The sequence below is a fragment of the Pleurodeles waltl genome, chromosome 1_1 (assembly GCF_031143425.1).
Source record: "Pleurodeles waltl isolate 20211129_DDA chromosome 1_1, aPleWal1.hap1.20221129, whole genome shotgun sequence".
Taxonomy (NCBI): domain Eukaryota; kingdom Metazoa; phylum Chordata; class Amphibia; order Caudata; family Salamandridae; genus Pleurodeles; species Pleurodeles waltl.
In genome coordinates this window covers 459,425,284-459,431,283 of record NC_090436.1, presented here as the reverse complement: position 1 = coordinate 459,431,283, position 6,000 = coordinate 459,425,284, and the positions used below count along the sequence as shown (strand labels likewise).

Genomic DNA, 6,000 nt, shown 5'->3' with positions numbered 1-6,000 from the left:
AGACAGAAACTACTGCAGAAAATGAATTAAAAATATCTTCGGATTTTTGAAAACATAACAAATAGATTCATCATTAACAAACGTTCTTGATATTAAACCTGCCAACAATCCATGCTCGCTTTGGTGTTAGGTCTGCCATCTGTTTGGTACACTGCTGAAACAAAGCAATATTTAGCCATAGGTTGATCCTGGGAGCTTTGTGCAGAAGCTGGCAATGAAGAGGTCTGCAGTGCAAATTGATTGGGTGATAGTGCTTTTGGTTGCAGTGAACCTGGACCTGCAGTTGAGGTGAACCTAAGGCCACATGGGTACAATCAGTAGCACCAACAAATCAGAATTCAGCCTTAATGTTGCTAAGGGTTACTACATCGACAGGAAAGCAGAAATACTCTTGGAAATACATAAACAGCACTTCCAGGAGTAGCATCAGGACCACAGAAAATGTTACTTGTGACATTGCATTCGTTTCAGCAACAGTATCTTGAATTGATGCATTTGTACAAAAGTGTAACTGACATAATTTGAACAAGTGATGATTTTACAGTTGATATATAAATATATAACATATGTTCTTTTTTCCCAGTTGTTCTCCAAGGCCAATATTGTGTTGTAGTCTATTGCAGTGTTTCCCAAACTGAAGGTCTTGAGCCACTGGTGGGCACTGAGATGATTTTTGGTGGGTCGCCAAAGTTCAAGCAATCCAGCTGTATTTAAATTATGTATTTATCCTGTCACTGTTGCTGCACTTCGAAGACGGAGTTCAAATGTCAGGCTATGTCTTCTGCTGCTTATTTTCTAAAACAGAGACAGGTGTTTTTGGACCCCTCTCATTGTACGTGCAGAGTACGAAAGGCAAAGGTAATTATGTAACAATCATGTTGAGGTATATGAAGCGTTAAAGGAAAGCTGGAGAATGTATTTTTGCCCAACACACAGCAAAATACTAGTTTTCAATAGATTGGAAAGAAAATGAAGCACATTTTTTGTAATTCTGAAGTGTGATGGAAACAAGGATTTTATTAACATCAGAACAAATCAAGACAGTTTACTTGTTGATGCACAAATGGTAAATAGTCACAGAAACCAGATTTCCACTTATTATCTTGTGGGTGCAACATAGTTCTATTTGTAAAATGGTATGTCTGTGCAAATTGAGGGCCATATTTATGGCCTAATTTGAGTCGCTTTTGTACCACTCAACATGGTGCAAGAGCGACGCAAACCTGAAGAGAGATCTAAGGAAGCCACGCAATACCACTTTGCGTGGCTTCACAAACGTCAAGCAATGTAATGCAGCGCTAATCTCTCCATTACATTACTCTGTGCCAGGGAGGCATTCCCATGGGTATTGCATGGGTGTTTCCATGCAACATCCATGGATTTTGACACATTCCACAATTTATCTAAAGTAGCCCACCAGGGAATGTGCCAAAAACAAGATGAGGCATTACGAGAAAAATATCTTTATTTCTCCTAGTTTTTGCCTCTTTCTGTGTGCTGCATTCTTCAGCACACATAGAACGAGGGAAATAGCCTCTCAGGATTGTTTTTTGTGTAGGAAGGTGTCCCTTCTGTCACAAAAACAATCCTGCATGCAACGCAGGCACCCTTGCACCAATAAGCAAGGGTGCCTGTGTTGGTGCTAGGCTGCTAAAAGGGCACTAGCACTGGCGGAAAGGACAAGAATGCACCATATTTGATTAATATGGTGCATTCCTGCCCTTTCCCTGTGATGCAGGGCAGCACAGCAAAGTGACTTGTTGCGCCGCCATGACCCATAACGTCCTTACATATGGGCCCTGATGACCATTTCAATGGAAAAACTGCTGTCTGTAAATGACAATGTGCCACCGCACAATGCTTTATTACATTTTAAAATAGTCTGCTTCATGTCCAATACAGCTGCGGGTGGTCACAAAAGTTTCACTAAAAAGATTGGAAAGCACTGGTCTAATGTACATTTCCAAATGATGTGTCTATTTGTATGTCATGGACATGGCCAGTAGAACCTGTGACTATGTAACAATGTTCTCTCCTCGGTTGCTGAGGAGGTTGTTGTACATGTCTGTTACAGAAATGATATGCATCCATTGTATTTTGATGTCTTTATGGATGGCCCACCATTAAACCTACTTTGTGTAAGTGTGGAGATGAATTGCATGATGGTGAATATCGGCATTAAATATGATGAATGCCAGCTGTTTCCATTAATGACAATTGTGTTCCTCCATCTTGACAATAATTGATGGTAATAGCAGACAAACCATAGTGATTGACATACTAGTTTTCAATGGAAGGAAGGCATCTTTGTCAGTGAAGTACAATCTTCATCTGATAGAGAGGTCCCATCATCTGTGTATTTCCTGTTTGATTGACGGAAGAATGCTGTGTAATAACTGCCTGAGGAAATCCATTAAGTTAGTGTGCTTGAACTTGTTTCTTTAAAACTTTATTTGCCTTGCTATCACAAACCTGAAAACACATACGATCAGTGAAGCACCCATCATCAACTTTGCTGGACATCTGGAAATATGCCACCGTCATGCCCCTGCTCAGGAAATCATTTGCTCACCCAGCCATGCTTTCTGACTACAGACCCATGTCGCTCCTAATATACCTAGCAATGGTCTTAGACAAACTAATCAACTAACATCTCACGACCACTTCAGCAACCACCAGTCCCTTGATGCCATAAAGTCCAGATTGCGACCCAACCACAGTAAAGAAACAGCACTCATTGCCACCACAAGCAACATCTGCAAGATCCCTGACAGAGGAGACACAGCAGCCCTCATTCTCCTGGACCGCTCTGTACCATTTGACATGATCTTGCAACCCATCCTCATCAGGGCCCTGCACAAGATTGGCATTCAGAAGCCTGTAAACTGATCTGCGGAGTGCCTCTATGTTCATTGCTCAGTCCCACCCTCTTCAAGAAATACATGATCCCTCCGGTCCATGTCATCCGTGCACAAGTCATTAACATCCTCTTCTATGCTGACGAAATGGAAGTCATACAGCCACTTTAGTAATGTCTCTAGGCACGTTATTTTAGCAACTAGGCCTGCCGATTGTGCCCTTTGGCCCAGCTACATTTTATTCTGCTTCATTTCTATTATTTCAGAACTCGCCACATTCGTGGTGCTGTTCTATTTTCTTTCTCTAGTTGTTCTTTTGCGTAGGAAAGCATTGCGTTTCTTAGCAAGACATTCTTTTCACTTTGTGCTTTCCTCAAGGCTCCAGTCAGATAGGGTTGCCGACAAAGTGGTACACTGTGTCTCTAACATTCACAAAAACATACACATCCTTATGTGGGGACATTTTCTCAGAACATCAGCTGTTTTATTATAAAAACACTTCACTGTCCCATGCATGTTAGAGTGAGATTCCAGCCAGATGACCATGACTGCATGCTGATTGACTTTGGTACAGCTGCTTGCTGAGACTACCGGTTCCCTGGCTACATGGGGATGGTGTCTCTCTAGACAACAGGCTTCCTTGCTCCGTTATGGGGGATTATGTCTTCATAGGGAGGAATCCTGAAGGGCGGATTAAGGCTTATCACGCTGTGCTCTAACATAGCTTAGGTTGAAACCACATATATTACGCACAACAGTATGGTGGGACTATTCCAGTGTTTCACTTTTCACGTCACCATTTAGCTTCTAGCGTGTTTCAGCATTCAAATTATTGCAATTCATGCCATTTTTCTAAGACACAGCTGATTCAATAAATCTTATAGAACCATTTTCTGCCTCTGTTTTTTCTTTACACTGGGATCATCAAGCAACTCACTAGAAGGCTACAGACCATCCAGAACACGTCAGCCAAACTCATCTTCAACTTCACAAACAGAACTAACATCATACCACAACTCAGGTACCTCTGCTGGCTCCTGCTACACACATGCTTTCATTTCAAACTCCTCACACACACACTATACAACTTAGACCCCACCTATCTGAACAATCGTATTCTCCTTCTAGCAACCACTAACACACCTCCACTCAGCAAAACTCCTACTCACATGCATCCCAGGCATACACAGAACCACATCAGAATGACAGGCGTTCTCTTACATTGCTCTTAAAGCATAGCACAGCCTCCCACTCCACATCAGAGCATCTTCCTCTCTTTCCTAAATTCTTCATAAGTTCTTGAATTTCAACTAACCAACCTACCATATAATGGCTAGGCACACATACCTGCTCAGTGCCAGAATACCCTTGCTGGTTGTAGTGCACCTTACAAATATACATAACATGACTTAACATCTTCTATTGCCGCTGCAACTTTGTTCTGTTTGGAAAACATCTTGCCTGAAGAATCCAGTGACAGGGCACCCAGCCTCATTTCTGAAGAGCTGCAGAACCTGGATGACCAGGCCTCGCAAAGTGCCATCAGTGACATGGCCCAGAAGACAAGGAGGTCAGTAGACCATTAATGCATGAAATGTGGAATTAGGAGGTCCAGGGCATAGTAATATTTTATAAGTAATAACTTTTTTATACTTAGATTGTGGCAGATGAAATCACACTTGAGAATGAATGGAAAGCTTCATCTGTTGATTAACAAGGGTAGTATAGTCTATTAAATTTTGCAGTGCTGAAGAGTATCTGTAACAATTGAAAGTATGATTGCATTAGTTAAAAATATATTGCTGTCTTTTCTTCGCTGGAAAAAAAATGTTTTAAGAAAATTAATATGTATTTTCATACAGGTAGTGTACAATTATATATTAGTCTCAACGATTTTTAAATTAACTTTTGGTAAGGTTCATGGTCTTGGCTTTGTGTATATTTAACTGTGTAATTGTTCAGAACGGTCCCGAACATAGGATTATAAGTGTATTAATGTGTATAAAAAATGTTATACCTTGGCAGACTATACTATTTTTCTCAAGGGCAACAGAGGCAAGTTCTCTTCTGAGGTAGTGGAGTATCTTGTACACTATGCATTATTCTTAGCCTGCTCCTCAGGCACCTACAAGCCTTCAGAGGTCTGTATGTCTGTGACGGGCTGGACGGAGCCTGCCTGCACACTTTTCCAGCATGTGCTGTCGCTGCCAGTGGTGACCCGGAATCCAACGGGAGCACCACCAATCAGGGAGGAGACGCCGGGTCACAGAGGGAAGGTGGAAGAACAAGAAGGCTGGCGTCGGGAGTTCGAGGAGAGGAGGTGCCAGGAGGAAAGGCGAACGAGGAACGAGGCGGAGGAGCGAAAGAGGATGTTGTGGAGAGAACCACAGGGTGGAGGACCGGAGAGACCAGGGAGCCGTTCGTCCCGACCGGAGACCGGAGGACGTCAATCCGGGAAGCGGAATGCAGCAGCCCGCCACGCTTCTGGAGAAGCGTGGCATTTTCAGGTGCGTTGAAGCGCCCTAGGTATGGGGAGGGAGGACGGGTGGAGACGGAAGGGAAATAAGGGGAAACACTCTGATGTATGATATGGCACGGGTGAGGTGAGGGATTAAAACAGGGTTTATGGGAAGTACGGCAGGTACAAGCTCACAACAGTAATTGCATAACCAAAGAAACAAACAAACAGCATTTTAGAGAGTCATAGAAGAAAGCGAAAAGGAGCATAGAAGAAGACAGAGAGACAAACAAAGGAAAAACCCTGACAGAGAGGGAAAGGACAGAAAAGGCGAACAGAGAGAGGAAAGCCCAGACATAAAGAGTGAGAAGAGACAAGAAAGAAAAGACAGCAGAAGAGGGAAAGCCAGTAATAATTAGAAAAGGAGACAACCTAACCACTTACCGAGATTATACTTCTTTTCTCCGCATGTGCTTCCCGGGAGACCTGAAGAAGCGGGGAGAAACAAGGAAGGGAATGTAAACCATTAACTGCGATATTCCAACGGATACAGATGGAACAACAAAAGGAAGAAATCCAGCAGAGACAATCCTAATTATCAACCAATAAAATAACCCTTACCTGCTTGACGGTCGACTCCTGCGTGGTTATTCATACACAGACTGTAACAATGTCACAATAGGT

The 6,000-nt window shown here is 42.7% G+C and overlaps 1 long non-coding RNA gene across 1 annotated transcript in view; it reads right to left on the bottom strand.

Annotated features, from left to right (window-relative positions):
* Positions 1-991: 991 nt before the first annotated feature.
* LOC138285163 (uncharacterized) overlaps positions 992-6,000 on the bottom strand; it is a 224,219-nt gene continuing 219,210 nt past the window's right edge. The window contains exons 3-4 of the long non-coding RNA XR_011201530.1: positions 5,761-5,802; positions 992-4,616 (exon numbers count right to left, since the gene is read on the bottom strand). This is a non-coding gene — a long non-coding RNA (uncharacterized lncRNA). The remainder of the gene's footprint in view (positions 4,617-5,760; positions 5,803-6,000) is intronic.